The sequence below is a fragment of the Equus caballus genome, chromosome 10, assembly GCF_041296265.1.
Source record: "Equus caballus isolate H_3958 breed thoroughbred chromosome 10, TB-T2T, whole genome shotgun sequence".
In the NCBI taxonomy this organism is placed as follows: Eukaryota; Metazoa; Chordata; class Mammalia; order Perissodactyla; family Equidae; genus Equus; species Equus caballus.
This window is the reverse complement of record NC_091693.1, coordinates 44,912,816-44,932,742: the sequence shown is the minus strand read 5'-3', so window position 1 is coordinate 44,932,742 and position 19,927 is coordinate 44,912,816. Positions and strand designations below refer to the sequence as shown.

General features: G+C 39.4%; 1 long non-coding RNA gene across 1 annotated transcript in view; it reads left to right on the top strand.

The window, feature by feature from the left end:
* Window positions 1-19,927, top strand: part of LOC138915789 (uncharacterized) — a 58,440-nt gene that overhangs the window by 872 nt on the left and 37,641 nt on the right. The gene's annotated exons all lie outside the window — the stretch shown is intronic.

Here is a 19,927-nt window from a genome sequence, read left to right as displayed (position 1 = left end):
GTGAGTCTTGAGTTTCATCATACAGTTCTGTCACTACGTGGCATTTTGTCACTCACTGATAATTAGAAAATTTTCTTGTGAGGGCAGAGTATGTGTAGAATGATAATGACATCTTGAAAAGTTATATGTGACAAGTTAGTCAACCTCTGTGCCCGTTTCTCTTATTTAAGTTACCCCTCACTTACTACAGAGGTCCATTAAACTTGACAAAAAGTGTTGTGTTTCAAAGGAAAGATGATGTATACAGTCATAATTTTTTTCAAAATGTTTTAAATAATAGAGCTGAACTTCCTCTGAAAAGTTGCAAACCTTGCCTGTAAACTATAGTGTCTCTGCTATTCATCCAAGTCCTGCAGAGGAAAATAATCCATCTAATTGATACCTGAGGGCCTATAATGGTCTACCTGACAGGAAGGTGAGATATGGTTTGCTTCAGGTAATGAAATCGGTAACAATAGGTACCTAATGCATGTCTCAATGCCTAGGATTATTGTTAGACTAAATAAAATAAAACTTAGAGAATGCTTGCTACAGTGCCTAACATGTAGTAAGCTCTCAACACATTTTAAACTATTTAAAAAATATAAGCCTTAACAGATGTTAAGCTACCTGATGAAATAGGTTATCATTTCAGTTCCATAAACTGAAGTGTTTTGAAGTGTCTGTAACAGGCCCTGTGCTGTGCTTGCCAGATGTAGTGGTGAATAAGATATTCCCCTGCCCTCAGGAGGATTACAGTCATTGCTATCTATGGCTGTCACAAAGGAAGGGTTTTTAAAAAGTGCCATATTCAGTAACAAAAGAACATTTTAAGCAGAGAAGTGGCGCAAGGGAGGGAATTGATAACTCTGTTTGGGACAACCAGGAAAGCCTTCTTAGAGTAAATGAAACCTAAATTGGAATCTCTAGAAGGATCAGTCAAGAAAAAGCATAGTCTGTGTGGCTGTGGTGCGGGAGTGGAAGGAGAAGAAGGAATCCTTCTAGGTGTTAGGGGTTGCTGGATTGGAGATGTGGCTGAGGAGATAGAAAGTGCTTGGACTGTTAAGAGCCTGATACGCCATGACGAAGCATTTTGGCTTTTTCTGTAAGCACTGGTGAAAGATTCTAAGCAGGAGAGTAGAATGGTCCAAGTCTGCGTCTTATAAAAATCACTGTCACAGCCATCTGGAAGACAGATTTAGGGAAGGCTGACAGTGGAAACAAGGAGATCATTTACAAAGTCACTGCAATAGTTCCGGCAACAGACAGTGAGAAGCTGTACACTAAGGATGGAAATGAAAGAATATATTTTAGGGATACTTAGGAAATAGAATCTACAGAAGTGCCTGAATCATAAATGAGACATGAGAGTGGAGTCTAGATGTGCTCCCAGGTTTCTAGACTGGTTAAGTGGGTGGATGGTGATGGCTCAAACAAAAACAAAGAAAATAGGGAATATAGGAGGGAGAGCAGATGAGATGTTTTTATGTTGTTTGATTCTGTTAATAGTGTGCAGGGAAAAAATAATGACTTTGATTTTGGATCTTGAATTGGTAAGGTTGGGCTGTGCTATATGGCAATAACAGATAACTTCAAAATCTCACTGGTTTAAAATCATAGAGATTTATTTTTCACTCAAGCTGTAAGTCCATTTTTGGTTGGTGGGAGATCTGTTCCACATCATCCTCACATAAGGATACAAGTGATGGAGCCTCTTTCCTCTGCAATGCTGCCATTTGTCATAGCAGGAAGAAGGGAAGAAAATTATGTGTATGCCAGTTTTCAAAGGTTTCTGCCTAGAAGTAACACACATCACCTTCAATACATTTCATTGGGCAAAACAAGTCATATAGCGCACCTAAATTCAAAGGAGTGGTGAAGTACAATTCCACCATGTGTCTAGAAAGAGAAGAAACAGAAATAAACAGCATATAAGAGTACCACGGTCTGCCCTTCTGGCTACCGAATATTCAGTTAAATTTCCTTTTTGCGTGTAAAATACAGTCACTCCAAAGAAAGGAATGCAGAAGAGATCTAATAGATTTTATAGGGCTTAGTAACGAGTAGGTAGAGAAGATATCCAGGGGACAGCCAGAGATGTGAGATCTGGACTGCAGTAGAGAGTTTAGGGCTAAATATTTAAGCATAGGAGTCATAGAAAAGAAGTGGTAACTAAAACAATAGGAATTGATTGGTTTTCCCAGAGAAATTTGTGGCTTCAGTACAGGACCAAGGACAGAGCCCTGGAGAGCAACATTTGATAGGAAAGTGAGAGGGTATGCAAAAAAAAGATGTCACTGAAAAGGAACGGGAAAGGTAGTAGAAGGTGCATTTGTGGAGCAGGTGTGGTGGAATCATGGGACAAAAGAATGTCAACAAGGAAAGAAAGGTTCAAGGCTTTAAGTGCCACCAAGGAGTCAAACAAGGTAAGGACATGTGTTAATTGAATTTGGGAATTAAGGGGTTATAAGTGACTTTAAAACAACATCTTGAATGTATGGAGATGGAAACTTTTTTACAGTAAGTTGAGGTGTAGAGGTGAAGACATAAAAACAGTGAGATGAGGCTTCTCTTTTGAGAGGAGAAAAGAGAGAGAGAGAGAGGGAGTGCTGGATCAGTAGAGGAGTTTTGTTTTTAGGGTGCAAGAGACAAGAGAATGTTTGTAGGGTGAAGGGAGGAGGCAGGAGAATAGAAGCCTCTAGAGAGAAGGGACTGGATGATGGCTCATGGTCCCCTAGGAGGAAAGAAGAAATGAGATCAATAGTACCGAGGAGGATTTTCTTGTAGCTAGCAAGTATGTATCAGTACGGGCTGTAATCTAGGTCTGGGAACACCCAAGAGACAAATTTAATCTAGGTGAGTAGATCTGGTGTGGGGAAGGAGAGGTGTAATGTGATGATAAGACAAATCTGAGAGAATGGCAATTGTCGTAATATTGTGAAAAAAGAATGCATTACTAGAAAGAAAAAAAGGAGAACCAATTAATAAAAATATGGAGGGATTTATAAGTGACCAAATTTAAGTAAACTGAGAAATAGAAATATGGATTATTAGAGTTAGAAGATTCTAAATCTTCTGTTTATACATTTATTCCTTTTATACCACCTGTTTATGGTGTTGAAGCTGATTTCCAGTGTGGCCAATGCCAATATAACTGATTCTTGTTACATTTTAAATTTTTTTTGGACTTCTATGAGTCCCACTAGTGCATTTAAAATATGTGCTTTTTAAAATTGAGACATAATTGACATATAACATTATATTAGTTTCAGGTGTACAATATAATGATTTGATACATGTATATATTGTGAAATGATTACCACAATCAGTCTAGTTAATATCTATCACCACATATAGTTACAAATTTTTTTCTTGTGATGAGAACTTTTATGATCTCTCTTAGCAACTTTCAGATATACAATACAGTATTATTAACTGTGGTCATTTCATCCACAGGACTTAGTTTTGTAAGTGAAAGTTTGCATCCTTTGACCACCTTCACCCATTTTTGTCCACCCCCTACCCCTGCCTCTCTCTAGCAACCACCATTCTGTTCTCTGTATCTATGAGTTTGGTGGGGTTTGTTTTAGATTCCGCATGTAAGTGAGATCATACAGTATTTGTCTTTCTCTGACTTACTTCATTTAGCCTAATGCCCTCAAGGTCCATCCATGTTGTCACAAATGGCAGGATTTCCTTCTTTTTATGGCTGAGTAATATTCCATTGTATATATATATACCACATCTTCTTTATTCATTCATCCATTGATGGACACTTAGGTTGCTTCAATGTCTTGGCCATTATAAATAATGCTGCAATGGACATGGGAATGCAGACGTCTCTTCGATATCCTGTTTTCATTTCTTTTGGACAAATACCCAGAAGTGAAATTGCTGAATCATATGGTAGTTCTAATTTTTGAGGAACCTCCATACTGTTTTCAGTAGTGCCTGTACCAATTTACATTCACATCAACAATGCATGAGGGTCCCTTTTCTCTACGTCCTCGTCAATATTTATTTCCTGTCTTTTTGATAAAAGCCATTCTAACAGGTGTGAGATGATATCTCAGTGTGGTTTTCATTTGCATTTCCCTGATGATTGGTGGTGTTGAGCACCTTTTCCTGTGCCTGTTGGCCATCTGTATGTCTTCTTTGGAAAAACGTCCATTCAGAACCTCTGCCCATTTTTTAATTGGATTGTTTGGTTTTCGCTATTGAGTTATATGATTTCGTTCTATATTTTGAATATTAACTCCTTATGAGAAATATGATTCGAAAATAATTTCTCCCATTCAGTAGGTTGCCTTTTTGTTATGTTGATGGTTTCCTTTGCTGTGCAGAAGCTTTTTAGTTGGATGTAGTCCCACTTGTTTATTTTTGCTTTTGTTGCCTGTGATTTTGGTGTCAAGCCCAAAAATCATTTTGAAGACCGATGTCAGGAGTTGACTGCCATTGTATTCTTCTAGGAGTTTTATGGTTTCAGGTTTTATATTCAAGTCTTTAACCAATTTTGAGTTGATTTTTGTGTATGGTGTAAGATACTGGTCCAGTTTCGTTTTTTTGCACGTGGCTTTCCAGTTTTCCCAGCACCATTTATTGAAGGGACTGTCCTTTCCCCTTTGTATACTCTTGGCTCCTTTGTTTTAAATTAATTGACTGTATATGCGTGTGTTTGTTTCTGGGCTCTCTCTTCTATTCTATTGGTCTATGTATCTGTTTTAATGATTATACCGTACTATTTTGATTACCATAGCTTTGTAATATCGTTTTGAATCAGGGAATGTGATGCCTCCAGCTTTGTTCTTCTTTCTCAAGGTTGCTTTGGCTCCTTGGAGTCTTTTGTGGTTCCATACAAATTTTAGGATTGTTTGTTGTATTTCTCTGAGAAATGCCGTTGGGATTTTGATAAAGATTGCACTGGATTTTTAGATTACTTTGGATAGCATGGACATTTTAGCAAGTAATTCTTCCAATGCATGAGCACAGAATACCTTTTAGTTATGTCTTATGGTTTTCAGTGTCCTTCACTTCCTTGATTACATTTATTCCTAGGTATTTTATGCTTTTTGATGCAATTGTAAATGGGATTGTTTTCTTAATTTCTCTTTCTGGTAGTTCGTTATTAGTGTATACAAATGCAAATGATTTTGTGTATTAATTATGTATCCTGCAACTTTACTGAATTCATTTATTATTTCTAACAGATTTTTTGTGGAGTCTTTTAGAGTCTTCTATATATAATATTATGTCATCTACAAATAGATACAGTTTTACTTCTTCCTTTCTGACTTGGATGCATTTTATTTCTTCTTCTTGCGTAATTGCTCTGGCTAGGACTTCCAATACTGTGTTGAATAAAAGTGGTGAGAGTAGTGGGCACTCTTGTCTTGTTCCTGATCTTAGAGGAAAAATTTTAAGCTTTTCACTGTTGAGTATGATGTTAGCTGTGGGCTTGTCATACGTGGCCTTTATTATGTTGAGGTATATTCCTTTATACTCACTTTGTTGAGAGTTTTTATTATAAATTAATGTTTAATTTTGTCAAATGCTTTTCCTGCATCTGTTGAGATGATCATATGATTTTTATTCTTCATTCTGTTAATGTGGTGTATCACATTGATTAATTTGTGGATCTTGAACCAAACTTGCATGTCTGAAATAAATCCCACTTGATTGTGGTGTATGATCCTTTTAATGTATTGTTGAATTCAGTTTGCTAGTGTTTTGTTGAGGATTTTTGCATCTATGTTCATCAGGAATATTGACCTATAATTTTCTTTTTCTTGTAGTGTCCTTGTTTGTTTTTGGTATCAGGATAATGCTGGCCTCATTAAATGAGTTTGGAAGCATTTTCTCCTCTTCTATTTTTTTGGAAGAATTTGAGAAGAATTGGTATTAATTTTTCTTTAAATGTCTGGTAGAATTCACCAGTGAAGCCATCTGGTCCTGGATTTTTGTTTTTTGGGAGGCTTTTGATTACTGATTCAATCTCCTTACTAGAAATCAGTCTGTTCAGATTTTCTGTTTCTTCAGGATTCAGTCTTGGTAAGTTTCATGTTTCTAGGAATCCGTCTATTTCTATAATATGTGCTTTTTTTTCCTTCTTCTTCTTCTTCTTCTCCCCAAAGCTCCCTCAGTACATAGTTGCATATTCTAGTTGTGCTATCTGGGACGCCACCTCAACATGACCTGATGAGCGGTGCCATGTCCGTGCCAAGAATCCAAACTGGCAAAACCCTGGGCTGCTGGAGCGGAGTGTGTGAACTTAACCACTCGGCCACAGGGCCGGCCCCTATAATTTGTGCTGTATATAACATATCAACACACTTCTCAGAACACATCAATGAGGTCGACAAATCTGCATAGATTTGCATAATCTGCATAAATCTGTTAAGATTAAGAATATTAAAAATTTTATTCATTCAACAAGTATTTCTTGAATAACTACTATGTGCCAGGGACTGTTCTAGGAGCTTGGGAGATGCCAGTGAACAAAGCAGACCAAACTCCCTACCTTCATGGAGCTTACATTCTAATAGACATCTAATCTACTAACTTTTATATTTTACTAAAAGAAAATATTATAAATTTGCCTTATGCATGATATGTGTGTACCTAGCATGTTTTTTAAAAAAAATCTTTGGATTTCTGCATTACTATAAGATAATAGAAAGGAAGTGTACCCTGGAGAACGGATGCTAGGCAATAGTCCCTGAGGAGGAAGGATGGAAAAGATCAAGACCACATAAAAACAAGGAATGTGTGCTTTTCTATTGTTTGGAAAGTGATAACCAATGAAAATAAAAATTAGAGCTTGAACTAGATTCCTGTTCTGATTGTGACCTGATGCTACCCCACTCTTTTCGATGGACAGGATGATCTCAACCAGGGTATGACTTATTCTCCACTTAGAGACTGGAGGTGAGAAACAGAAGTGTGAAGGGATGAGGGGAATATAATGACTCACAGCTGCTATTCCCACCATGTGCCTTCTGAATAATGCCAGTTTTCTTGTACAAAAGCAGGGCCAGTCTTAGCTCGTACACATCCCCTTTTATCTACAATTTTGTGAATATTATTTAAGGAAAACTGTACTATATGCCTAATTAGCTAGACTCGTTTTTAAAGGATTGTACATACAAAATGTGCTCCATTCTAGAAAAATTATTCATTTGAGTCTGCCAACAGGGTCAAATTTATTAGCATTTTTAGTATTTTATTCCAATTATATAATTATGCTTTCATGCAGAAAAGTTGCGAAAAATCCAGTAGAAATCCCTAAACATAATATGTATGAAGGATCTTTTTGGAGTGATGGAAATGTTCTAAAATTGGGTTGTGGTGATGGTTGCACAACTCTGTAATTTACTAAACGTCATTAACTTGTGCAGTTAAAATGGGTGAGTTTTATGGTGAGCAAAGTATAGCTCAATATAAAAACTTTAACTATGACATTAAAGGATTGGTTCCTAACCATACTCAGTCTAGGCTTGAAAAACTAAACACTACAGTCAGAATCAAGCTGATTTTAGAAGTTTTTGATTTGCAGGTTTTTTAAAACATGCATCTTTGGTAGAAAAAGGGATTTTTATAATGTCTACTGTAACTTTAGAATTTGTTTTAAGGAATACATTGAATTCACACTGGGCTCTGGGCAGTTCTAGGTAGTTTTACTGCAGTGTAGTCTCCCTAAGGCTCCATGTGGATGTTCTGATTCCTGGTAATGAGAGCAAGTTCTTTAGAAAAGGTTGCTTTGAGTCTGCAGTAAGGACCTAGGCCTCCAAACCATCGAGTACAGTAACAAACTGTCAGGTCGTTGTCAGTAAAGTCTGTGCTATTGTTGATTTGCCAGAACCCAGGACCTCACACTGAGGCCATTATAAAATGAGCATTTGCATCACTCAAGCTTGAGGTCGAACCAAAGAGCAAGCAGGAGGATTCAAGTGACTAAGAATTTTATTTTGTGTTATTAGAAAGCTAAACACATGAATGTGTTCTAAATCTACCAGTAAGCTGAACTACTCTTTTCATCCTTACAATTAGATTGGAACTTCTGTGGTCAACACTTTATGCCAATAAAATCTCATTTGAGATAGTTGATTTAATTGAAGTCTTTTTTCAGTTTGAGGGTCAGATTATTAGTGAAAGGTGGCAATTCCAAGCTTCAGGCATTTGAGAATCTTCCCAGGTTGAAGATAAAGATAACAGCTGTGGTAAAAACAGACTTAGAACTGAGCAGAGCTGGCATGTGTTGTTTTAAACCAAGAAGGTGCTCACAGATGGCTCAGAGAGAGATTTAGCAAGTCTGTGCTAATCACACTCATACATGGGAATATCTCCATTGAAAACAGCCAGATTTCATTGTACCCCTCACGTGACTTTCTTACTTGGGTTAATAACAAATTTGAAGTATAATATTTAATGTCCTAAAATAGTCTATGCTTTATGTTATAGTTACAATTGGATGTATATTATTAAAACCACAATGAGAGTTCATGAGACATAGTTCCACTTCAAAGTATATTGAAGATAAAAAATATTTGCAAAAGTTTAGATTTGGACAAATAAACTATTGTGAGTTCTTGATAGCTTCCCTTCTAGACATTTCTAAACCTCTGAGTTAGCCCCAAATAGGGTAACTTGTCATACCTAATAAATTATATAAATAAAAATACAATGTATAAAAAATGTATCTGACATAAAAAGAGATTGATCTCTCCCATTATAAAACTATATTTTATGCTTCTAACACCTTCTATTAAATGTCCATTAACTATACAATTTTAATATCTTATAATTATTAAATATCAACAGCCAAAATATGATAAATACCAAGATTTAGTTTTAAATTTTGCTTTCATAATACAACATAAAATAGAGAGATAATTCAGAAAAGAAAACTAGATTCAATTAAATATTTATTGATTAGACACTCTGTGCCAGGCACTGTATTAAGCTTTGAGGATACGGTATAGGATAAGACCAACATGTTTGCCAGTTCTCATAGTGCTTATATTCTAGATGGGAACAAGAAGATAAACAAATACATGAAGGAGGCCATTACAGATTTGCAAGAGTACGGTGGACAGAATTAGAAGAGTGATTTCATAATTGGAGGAGGACTCGTAAACAGGGTGGTCAGAGAAGGCCTCTGAAGAGATGACATTTAAGCTGAGACTTAAAGGAAAAATGACAGAGGACTGTTTCCTAAGTGATCTGTAAATCATTCGTGCTGTGGCCAGACCATACAAAATCACAGCAGAAAATATCTACCTGCCCTGGTTGTCTCCTACGATTATCGGGAAACCAGACAGCTGGTATGTGGGTTGTTCCAGAGAAAGAGAGACACACTGAATAGTATTTTTCTGTATTTGCTTCTGACTTTTATTAATTACTTAGATTAGAGAATTTCTTGGACTATAGAATGAAATTTATATTCTTTAAATTTGTAAATGACTCCCCATTTAATGGGGAGCCAAATTTTAACTAAAAGTATTAATTTTAAAAGGTGTGATACTGTGATATGTCAACAACATGTTCATGATAATTTAAGTAATAAAACAAAAATGCAGTAGTATGAGGTTGAGTGGGATTGACTTTTCGTTATTATTTAATGACGTGTATATGGGGGTTTATAGAAGACTACAGGTTAAGAAAGAACTATCAATGAAGATTTAAGAAAACGAGACTTTATACATCTTTAATGCTGCCAGGCATTCATTAGGCTCTCGATGACTACTAATTAATTGAAAGAAAGAAAACAGGCAAGTGTGATCTTTATAAAACTTCTCTGAATTTTATCCATTATCTCATAATAGTCTTAGTTACTACAATGAGACATTTCAGTTGTCATAATTGTGCAGGAACCTACTGGTTACCTATCACCTATCTATTCCCCACCTCCTCTCATTCTTACTAAGTGAACTCCAATTTTGTGCAGATGTGAAGAAGTCAAGTGCTTTTGGAAAAGCTAGTTCCTTCCTGACCCACAAAGAGAGAATTGTGATTGGTCTAAGCCAATCCTGATAAGCTCGTTCCGCTTGCCAGTGGTTGGTTTGAGCAGTCATGGGATCCAATTCTGACCAATGGTATTTGAAAAGGATGTCAGGGTGCTTCTGGGAAAAGTCCTTCTTGCTGCTTAAAAGAAAAACATGGGAGGAGACACACCACTCCTCCATGTTCTACCTCTTGGTCTTGCCTTTACTTTTGATATCAGCATCTGGGGCTGATGAAAGCTTATATGAGCCAAGATCCTGAAACTAGCAGGTTGGAAGGATGGAAAGATCCTAGAACATTGTGATGCTGATGAGCCTATCAAATAGCCATCTGTAAAAACATCTAACATCTGGACTTCTTATATGAGAACATGAATTTTCTTATTTTAATTTTAGCCTCTTTTAGGTAAGTTTTAGTTATTTGCAACTGTATATATATTCACTCGGTGTCTAGTTCTATTTCCAGGTAGCATTCAATAGATTAACTAAACATACTCTTTTGAAATCCAAGTATGAAGTTGACTGGGTATTTCAATATCGGTAGGTCAAAGTACTTTTCCCAAGAATGGGATGAGTTTTCTCAATGCCATGTTCCTTGCATAGGTAAATACAAATTATTATCATTATCTCATTAATCTTTAAAATCTTCGTTGTAGAGAAAATGCTTTGAAAACTCAAATTGAAATTTACCAAGCAGAGTATTATCTAAAACAGTGGTTCTCAAACCTTTTAGTCTCAAGACCCCTTTAAACTCTTAAAAAGTATTAAGGGATAATTATTTCAAAACAAAAAGCTATGTCAAAAATTATTGAGGGCTCCCAAAGATCTTTGGCTTATGTAGATGATATCTATCAATATTCACCATATTAAAAATTAAAACAAAATTTTAAATTATATATACTTATTAATTCCATTAAATAACAACTACCCATTGCATATTAACATAAAATATGTATTTGAATTTAAAGAAACTGTATTTCCCAGGACTCATTTCCTTCTCAAATCTCTTTAATGTCTGGCTTTATAGAAGAGGATTGGATGCTCACATCTGCTCTGTATTCAGTCTGTTGCAATATGTTGTTTTGGTTAAAGTCCGTGGAGAAAATCCAGTCTCAAACTGATGTGTTTGGAAAAGGAAGCATTTTGTGGACCCCTTAACTGAATTCCAGAGCTTCCCCAGGAGTCCTGCACACTTAGTGGACCACTGATTTGAGGTAGCATAGTTAGACTACACTGACAAGACTTTGAGACGCCATGTTGTTTTGGTTTTCATCATTAGGTAGGCACAAGCAAACACTAGCAGATTAGAAGCGTTAGATCCAATCCTTTATCTCCTCAGGAAAATTTCACTCTCCATAATCATAACATATGTAGTTGGCTCATTCTATTAACCAACCGAATCTCTCTTATCTTTGAAAATTACTGAAAGCATATTCAAGAGAAGACTGAAATAAGAAGAGATGAGCTCAGAATTAATTGTGAAATGCTATATCTGGTAGTTATTAATGTTCTCCAGTAATACTGGGGTGCTCATCCTGGGTATGTAGCAGGGAGCACTTCCTGCCTGCCCCTTGAAGTCAGGTGTGGGCATGTGACTTCTTTAGCCAAGGATATATGAGTAGAAGTGATGTGTCTCATTTCTGAATGGAAGCCTTAAGAACCAATGGACAATTTGTCATGTTCGTTTCCCCCATCGTCTGGATGGAGGAGATTCCGTCAGCATGAATAAGGAAGATATGGGACAGGGACCCCTCTTGATCAGAAGTAAACCTTTGTAGTTTTAAACTAGTGAGATTTTGGAGTTGTTCCTGTGGTATAACTCAGCCTGTACTGCCTGATTTGCTTTACTTTATGATCCATTAATGAAGAATACCATGGAAGCAAACAGTAAAATCATAAAATTCTCTCTATAATTTTAACAAGCTGGAAGACCAGAAAAGGATTATGTTTCTTTTGATCAAAGGTATATAGGGGGGCCGGCCCAGTGGCGCAGCGATTAAGTGCACACGTTCTGCTTCGGTGGCCCGGGGTATGCCGGTTTGGATCCCGGGTGCGGACTTGGCACCGCGTGGCAATCCATGCTGTGGTAGGCATCCCACATATAAAGTGGAGGAAGATGGGCATGGATGTTAGCTCAGGGCCAGTCTTCCTCAGCAAAAAAGAGGAGGATTGGCGGCAGATGTTAGCTCAGGGCTAATCCTCCTCCTCCTCAAAAAAAAAGCTATATAGGGAAAGAAATGTATTTAATGTGATCTTTGAAGCAAATTGTAAGACTCAAACAATTCCAGATTAGGATGAATTCCTAATGTTGTTGTAGGCAACATTTTGGAGTTGCTTTTTTTTTTTTTTTAAAGATTTTATTTTTTCCTTTTTCTCCCCAAAGCCCCCCAGTACATAGTTGTATATTCTTCGTTGTGGGTCCTTCTAGTTGTGGCATGTGGGACGCTGCCTCAGCGTGGTTTGATGAGCAGTGCCATGTCCGCGCCCAGGATTCGAACCAACGAAACACTGGGCCGCCTGCAACGGAGCGCACGAACTTAACCACTCGGCCACGGGGCCAGCCCCTGGAGTTGCTTTTTAAAAAGAATCTTCATTCATTCTGAAAATATTCATCAACTGAAACTACATGAAGGCTCTGCTAGGTTCTAGAGACACATTGATGAGGCCCACCTCATGGAGTGAACCATCTCCTGAAAACTTCATAGAAACTGAATCTAAGTCAGACCTTAGTCCCTTATTTTTTTAAAATACCCTTTGTTTTGTGATACATATTAAAAACTCAAGTTAGTAGTGACTTAAAATGAAAGCTTATTTTTCTCTCATATAAAATGGTCTACCAGGTAGACACTCCAGGCTTTCCATGACAGTTCTTTTTAATCAGGGACCCACTCAGTTTCCTTCTGTCTGTCTCTTCCACCATCCACAGGGTATAGACCTTGTGTTTGTTGCTCAAGATAGCTGCTGGAGATCCAGGAATCGCATCTACACTCGAGGTAATATAATGGTAGAAAAGATAAAGAAGAAAGGGTAAAAGGGCCTGTGACTGATGTCTTTTAAAGAAGTGTCTTAGGAGTTGCCATATAAGTTTCCTGTTTAATCTTTTTTGTCAGAATTTAGCCACATAACCACACCTAGCTGCAAAGAAAGCTGGGAAATATAGCCTTTATTGTTAGCAACTGTATCCCTACCAAAAATCAGGGAGTTTGGTACCAAGGAAGACTGAATATTGAGGTGACAACTAGCAGAGTCAGCCACGCTGTTCTACAGCAGGCACCACTGAAAACTACCTGCAAGAAATTTTATCAGAGGAATAATTGATAAAGTAGTTGATTCCCTCCATGCTTACAGGTTCAGTGGGCTCTGGAAGTCTGGAGCTCTCCTGCCTTTAATCATAGCACTGAGGGTGGTTTGAAAGCAAGTTTTGTCTAAGTTTGGAAAGGTGAGATGATAGGATAAATTGGTCTAATGGGATCACCCTTAATCGTCAGATACCGCCTGGAGAAGATTATATCCAGGAGGCACTCTTTGGGCCATGGTATATTTATTTTTTATAACTTTTAATATTGTATCATTTCAAACTTGTGAAAAGGATGTAAGGTTTCCATATGCCCTTTACCCATGTTCACCAATTGCTAAACATTTTGCCCCACTTGGTTTATTGTTCTATCTGTCTCTCTCTCTATATATTTTTTCTCAGTTATTTGAGAGTAAGTTGAAGACCTCATATCCCTTTACCTCTAAATACTTCTGAATCTATCTCTGAAAATCAAAAGCAATTTCTTTCATAACCATAGCACAATTAACAAAATCAGGAAGTTCTACATTGATACAATGACTATGATCTAATCCCCAGTCACCATTCAAATGTCACCAGTTGTCCCAATAATGCCTTTTATACCCTTTTTCTTTTGCTGGCCCGGGATCCAATCCAGGATCATGCACTGAATTTAGTTGTGCGTCTCTTTGATCCCCTTTAATTTATGACAGCCCCTCAGCCTTTCTCTGTCTTTCATGGCCTGAGCATTTCTTAAGAGCACTGACCAGTTGTTTTGTAAAATGTTTCCACAGTTTGAGTGTATCTGATGTTACCTTATGATTAATTCAGGTTATGCAAATTTGGGGGTAATAATTCAGCAGTAATATTTTATCTTTTTCAAGGTATTTTAATAGGTGGTACATAATGTGGCTTTGTCCCAATATTGGTAATAGTATCATTAATCACTTGCTTTAAGATAGTGTCTGCCAGGTTTCTCCACTGTGAAGTTATTTTCCCTTTGTAATTACTAAGTAGTTATGGTGAGATACTTTGAATCTATATAAACATCCTGTTTCTCACCAAGTAGTTTTTCACCACTAGTTTTAGCCTCTATCGATGATTCTTGACTCAATCAATTACTATGATGATGGTTTCAAAATGATGACTTTATAGCTTCATCAATTCTTCCACATGCATTAGTTGGAATTCTAGATCATATTACTTTGATTAAAAAAAAAGTCCAGGTATTCTATCATTCAAAAATCTGTTTGATATTTAAGTCTGTGGGCATGGAAAAGAATAAGGCAATCTTTGGTTTTGTAAATGAAGTGTCTTAGTCAGTTCAGACTTCTATAACAAATTACCATAGACTGGCTTATAAACAACAGAAATTCATTTCTCACAGTTCTGGAGGCTAGAAGTCCAAAACCAGGGTGCCAGCATGGTGAGGACCTTCTTCCAGGTTACAGACTGCTATCTTCTTGTATCCACACATGGAAGAAAGGGCCAGAGAGCTCTCTGGGGTCTTTGACAAGGGCACTAATTCCTTTCCTGAGGGCTCCACCCTCGTGACCTAATTACCTCCCAAAAAGCCCACCTCCCAACACCATCACACTGAGGGTTAGGGTTTCAACATGCGAACTTTGATGGACACAATATACAGTCAATAATACAAAGTTCTTGAAATTCTGTCTTTGAGCACAATGTAATTTTGATGGGTCACTTTTTGTAGAAAACTGAAGTAAGTCCTAGGCATATTATAACTGTCAAAGATTTGGAAGGATTTTAAAATTTTATTTTAGATAGAATAAGAAACTGAGGCACTGAGAAGAGATGTAACTGGTCTATGATCACTTAGCAGGTACCTGGCAGAGGTAAAGGTTGAACCCAGTCAACTTGACCCCAGACACTGTGCTCTATAACCACTGTGTTAGAAAGAATCGATGGCCAGGGCTGAATGCTGGAAGTGCTCACTGGAATGCACAGTATCTGGATGGTTGGTCTATGGAGAACAGGGTTCCTCTCCTGGACTGGGGTTTGAGGTCATGGATTCATTCTGTTCCCAGAGCAGAAGATTATCCAGAGCAAGGCAGGCCATGGTCCTAGGAGGGCCTGAAGTTATATTTGTAAGTGATAGCTAAGAAAGGTTATGTTAAAATAGACAACTAGATATTAAAAATTTTGGAACTTATATGGCAATTGATTATTTACAGTCTATCTAAGGTTTTTAGAGTGTAAGAGCTTCCTTGTAATAGGGACATCTAATCCCCATCATTTCACTACAGTGCCTCACCCACGCCTCATCTGTGGGTTGTCCTCAGATCCAGAACTTGTCAGGGTTGACCTTTCTGTCTTCAGCTGTCAGGTTCGGGGTGGGGGGTGTTGGCTGGTGCCTGTGCCGGGGAGGGGGAGTCTAACTGCTGCAAATACAGCCTTTCAACTGATTTTCTGTCTTCAGCATCTCCCCACATTCTCATCTTCCAAGGTACTTGGCACCTGGATTCTTGAGGCTTCCCAGGGTTCTGCAGCACAGTCAGCTCTTCCTGGGTGTGGCCTTCTCCCACTGCTGGGTGAGGTGTCAGTTTTCTCCAGACCCAGGCTTCCGGGACTAGACCTCCTTTCACTCCTCTTCTCTTTGCCCTGGAGCATGATGCCTTGTTTTGTCCCTTTACCATCATTTGAGTAGGATTTTAGGATGTATTCAATCCACACTTCCAGATATCTCTTTAGTTATATCAGTAAAGGGAAGTTGGATTGAAGCAGAACCAAGAATAATCTCTAAGTCAGTATAAAATCAGAAATGTAGACTCTTATTCTGATAACACTAGTACTGATAAGCTGCTGAGGCAAAATTAGAGGGATTTTTTTTTTCTTAATGAATGTTAATTCTGGCAAAATTATACCAGAGCTGGTTTCTATAGACAATTTAATTCTACTTAAAAAGATGCAATAATATATGTAATATTTGTATGTACCTATGATATACATAATACACACTGGATGTTGAATCCAGTAGTTTGTTACACAGATTGATGGAGAGTCACGTGATGAGTTCAAACCTGACTGTTGGGGAGGGTGATGATGTTACTTCTCCACCCACCCCACTCCCCACCTGGTCCTCTGTCTTGTTCACTGATTGTTCTGTCAGTCTCACTGTAGCTAACTTAAGGAAAAAGGAATTTATTGGAAGGATAAGAGGGGTTCATAGACCCAAAAGGATGCTGAAATTCAAATAAAGGGATGACAAGAACAAAGAAACTCAGGGACTGATGCAGGAAGCAGAGATTATAAACTGTCAACCTGGTCAGAATGTCGCTGCTGAGGCCACCACTGGGTAAGACTAGTCTTTCAGGAGCCCCCATCCTTACTGTGCTCTCTGAGGATTCACAGTCTGGGGATGTGCTTGCCGCTGCAAGAAGATGCTAAAGATGTCATCGAGTTGCTCACAACTGTGGGAACCTGGACTTGATCCTGCCGGGACCTTCCGAGTTGTGTACAGCCTGCCTCTCAGAGTCGTCCACCCACCGGTGAGATGAGCTAAGATCAGGCAGAGGACAGATCTGTACCTCTGGCTTTTATCTTCTGAGAAATGGGAGGGAAGAGCCAGGGCGCTCTCAGGAAGGGGGCTGTGTGTCAGACACCTGTTGGTCCCTGCCTCACGTCCTCTCAGCCTTAGCACTTTTGCAGCCTTGGCTTCGGCAGACAGTGCCGTGTGGGCTTCAAAAGGCTTCGTGCTGACAGCACCTTGCCTCCAGCATGCTCTGAGCATCTTTGGCTGCTGCCAGAACAGCTGATCCAGTGCCGTGGGGGACTGCTCAGCATGCTCCCAGGCACAGCCCTGAAGTCAGGGCAGTTAGTATCTTCTGGGGCCACCCTCAACCAATGGATGATGAATAAATATTTCTCCCCACCAAATTCTTTGGTAGACAATTGTGAAACCATGTACACACCCTCAGCATGCCCTGGGGGGATCAAGCCCCATCCGTCCCCAGGCAAGTAGTGAATAACTTGATAAAATATCCCTGCTATGGTTTTTCTTCTTCCCCGTTTTACACTGTCTGGTCCCTTACTCTTGCTCCCTCAAATCACACACTAAATAAACTACCTGCATACAAGTCTTTGTTTCAGGCTCTGCTTTGTGAGGACCTAGGCTAAGTCACAGCAAATGCTGAGGACCCAAAACAAAGTCGGCCTCAGGCCATAAAAGCAGTACACAGCATTTATGTGGCTCCTGTTCATTCTAATTTTAAATATTAGGAAAACAGTAATGCAGTATATCCAAGGTGTCAGTACCTGCTGTCCCATTGCAGAGGTCCCTTGCATGGACAGACCTTGCATGCGCAGTTCAGTCCCCCTAAGGGTGGGCCAGCCTTTCCCCAACCCCACTTCTTACTAAGTGTCCATGATCTGACACCTGTTGGGCCTATGGCATCCTGAAGTGCAGTGGGGTATAACCAGGGGACAATAGAAGGAACCCCAGAAAAGTCTTTCTTTCCAACATGTCCCTCCTACTGTGCATGCATCGGGTCTGGGGCTTGTGCCCCCAAAGTGATGTTCCCTTGGGGACTGAAAGCAAAATCAATTGGTGTTTTAGCCATGACAGGTAAGCCTATGCTGCATTAACAAATATGTCCCAGATTTCAGTGACTTAAACTGAATAAAAGTTTCTCACTTATGCGAAGTTTAATGCAGATGCTTCTCACCTCGCAGCTTTCCAGGGTGGGATCCTCCAAGTTCTTTCCATCCTGTCCGTTCACCATCTTCATGCTTATAATCCCCAGGGTGCAGTGAAACAGAAAGCAGGATCAAGTGTGGATGATTTCTTATATTTCAGGCCTGGAAGTGACACTTGCTACTTTTGTCCACATGCCATTGGCCAGAACCAGTCCTGTGGTTGCACCTACATGCTGGGCCTGGAGAATATAGGTGCCCTGTGGGCTCAGGAGGAAAAGGAAATGCCTTGCTGAGCCTAAGGAGTGTCTCTGCCACATCCGGAGGGGGGTTCTCGTTCAGTGAAAGCTGGACCAGCACGGAAGAGGACTCACATCCCTCCTCAGACCCACTCTCTTGGCACTGGGCTTTTTTCCCCATGGGCCACTTGTCCCAGATTAATTCCCAGGCTTCCGAGGGCCCACCCAGTCTTTGCCCATCTCTTGCTGCTCTCTTCAGTTCCGCCATCGCCACAACCTCTTCATCCCTCTCCAGGCCCCACGTTCTCTCACAACAGACTTCAGTGGCTCACTAAATCTAGAACCTAAATCAAAAGCAGCTGGAATAATCAAATCCGTTCTTCAAGGGCATGGAAGGCTCAGTCTTTGAAGCCTCCCAGGGGGTAAGAAATAATTGCTTTCCCTCTAATTCAGCAAAGAAAGGATCGAAAAAGAACAAAACAGTCCAATTTTCCTATTCAGAGTGACTGAGTATTTAAATTCTGCTACAACTGTTTTATGTTCCTTTTCTCCATCCGCCTTGTCCCCTTCCCAGTTCAGGTCCTTACCGTCTCCCACCTGGACCTGTCCAGAGTCTTTGCCTCTGCCCTACACACATTCTTGTCTCCTAAAATGAAAATCTGTCCAAGTCATTCTGCTGTGTGGAAACCTGTAATAGTTCTCGATAGTCCTACAGATATGCTTACACTCAACAGCCTGATACCTAAGGTAGGCAAAATAATACAGCCCTTCCCCCCTCAACCACGAAGATGTCCACATCCTAATCCCCAGAGCCTGCAAGCATGTTATGGTAAAATGGACTTTGCAGATGTGATTAAGGATCTTGAGATGGGCAGTTATCCTGGATTATTGCGGTGGGCCTAAGGTAATCAAAAGAGTTCTTATAAGAGAAAGGCAGAGGATATGAATAGTAGGAGATGTGATGATGGAGGCAAGAGCTTGGAGGGGTGTGAAGAAGGGGCCATGAGTCATGGAATGCAGGCGGCCTCCAGAGGCTGGAACAGGCGATGAATGGATTCTTCCACGGAGCCCCCAAAGGAACCAGCCCTGAGACGCCTTGATTTTAGCCCCATAAGACTTATTTTGGACTTCTGGCCTATGGAATTGTAAGAGAATAAACTTACGTTGTTCTGAGCCATGAAGCTTGTGGTCATTGATTCCAGCAGCAAGAGGAAACTAACACAGTTCCCAAGATTCTTTCTACCCTGGTCCCAGGCTGCTTTTCCACTTTCATCTCCAGCCCCTCTCCCTTCTCTCTCCTCCAGCCACAGTGGAAGAAGCACTGTTTTTCAAACATTTTGAAACCCTCCTTCTGCCATCCCCCTGCTCCTGCCCTTCTGCACCTGAAAACCTGTTAACCTCCTGCTCAGGCTCCAGCTTGAGCCCAGATTCCCTGTGTGCAGACAGCCCTGCCCTGTCCTTCCTTTTCTCACTGCATCGCCACCACTTTGAACATAGCTAATCATTTATTTAGCCCGTCTCCCTTACCAGAGCAGGAACTCCTCTCTAGAAAAGATCATTTAAGCATTTCTAGTTTTTAGACCAGTGCTGAAACTACAATAGATGCTAATAATGTTTATTAAGGGGAATTTAATTTTATATACCCATCCGTGTGAAATGCTTTAGGTATGGAAAACGCAACCCATATCAATCTGTTAAGGAATTTTCCACGTGATGTGGACTTCAAGCTCTATGCAATGTTAGGCAGTCTTCTCACCTTTCCTACCCCCATCCAATTTTAAATT